This window comes from Laetiporus sulphureus, assembly GCF_001632365.1.
Source record: "Laetiporus sulphureus 93-53 unplaced genomic scaffold LAESUscaffold_8, whole genome shotgun sequence".
Classification (NCBI taxonomy): Eukaryota; Fungi; Basidiomycota; class Agaricomycetes; order Polyporales; family Laetiporaceae; genus Laetiporus; species Laetiporus sulphureus.
The window spans coordinates 297,442-299,042 of record NW_024468517.1 but is presented as its reverse complement, the minus strand read 5'-3'; positions in this window follow the sequence as shown (position 1 = coordinate 299,042).

Here is a 1,601-nt window from a genome sequence, read left to right as displayed (position 1 = left end):
ACTGCTGGGGCAGGCTCTCAGAAACTGCAATGAGGGGAGTGCAACACGGGTGAGTAGGAGTTAAGGAATTTGAAAAGAGATGCAATGGGGTGGTCCACAGTGGCAGGCCCTTTAAGGAATCAGAACAAGATGTGACGGGGTGATCCACAGCAGTGTGCCCTCCAAGGGATTTGAAACGAGATGAGTGAAGTGAGGTAATGAGTAACAGGACCAAGCGTGGTCCGATGGGTGATTGAGTCTCAGGTAAACATGCCCTGAGAATGCAGTATAGAAGGGTAGCATAGTTAGGAGGTTGAAGGAGGACCTCGAATGGCGTATCTATGGGCTAGAGTATGTGAAGAGGCTTGCACAGTGATGCACAGAGACAGTGGTCTCCCTCTCCTTCACAACCTACTGCTTTTACTTCTCAGTCTAATCAAGTTCTTTGCTCTCACTGTCGAACGCACTTGACCGACCACCGGGACATTGCCACTGAGATGATACACCCATCTCCTGAGATTCCTGTACTCCGTCCGGAAGTCATTAGACTCACTCCAGAACCATTCTATTGCACATATCTTGTATACATTACCCCAGCTCATACACTCTATGTGGCTGCCCTGTTGATCCATTTCTTCACCATCTTTTACATTTGGCTCTTGTGTTGCCTCTAGATGCAGACCTTCCTCGCACTGTTTCCCTTCATCCCACTTGATTGTTTGCTGTCCTTTCACAGCTAGCCGAGTACTCACAATCACAGCATGAGACAATCTGATGACAAATCAGTATCCTCAGTACAACCACTAAGGCACCAGACTACTGTAAGCTCCAGGTCTCAATCGGTGGAGAATGCAACATGGCACCGGTTCCAGATACAATGCCTTTGAATAACCACGGATGGCTCGAAGATTCAAGAAAGGGTCCATCGCCCTGGTGCCCAGCCAAAGGTTTTCTATCTGCAACCTCAGAACCAAGACAATTGGCAAGGGAGTGAATCAAGTGGATCGAGGGTCAGGACTGATCTGTGAGTGGAGAACTGCTCCAATCCATAATGATAACATGGCTGAAGAAGTACTGTGCCCATGATAACATGCTCAAAGAAGTACCAAGCAATAACTAATCATAAAGCCTTTTGATTTATAGCATTAAATGATGGGGTCTTTATGATGACACTGTGGATGCAGCCGAGTGGAGCTTGGCAGGGATCTTCAAGGGTCCTTGTACTTAATTCCATCAACCCTTTTTATTCTTATTCTGCTCAGTGGTGTTTGAGCCAGATAAACAGAATCAGTTTAGTTGGCAGCCCTGGCTGCTGTAGGCACCATTAGAGGGAACAACTTCCACCTTCGAAGCCTTGGCTGCCGTAGGCACCATTATAAGGAACAACTTCGGAGTTTTAGTTATTTGGTGCCTAGCTTCAGCAGATAGGTTACCACTTTATTATGCATGACCGTGCAGTCCAAGGGTTATATTTCGTTAAATATGTTCTTCATTGACCCGTGATAAACTGGTCGATCAAATCAGAAGTGCCAAGACAGTTTCTTGGATACCATTATTCTCGGCCACGCAGACATAGGCAATGTCCCGGGGCACAGGAAAAGAGAATATCATTGAATAACAAC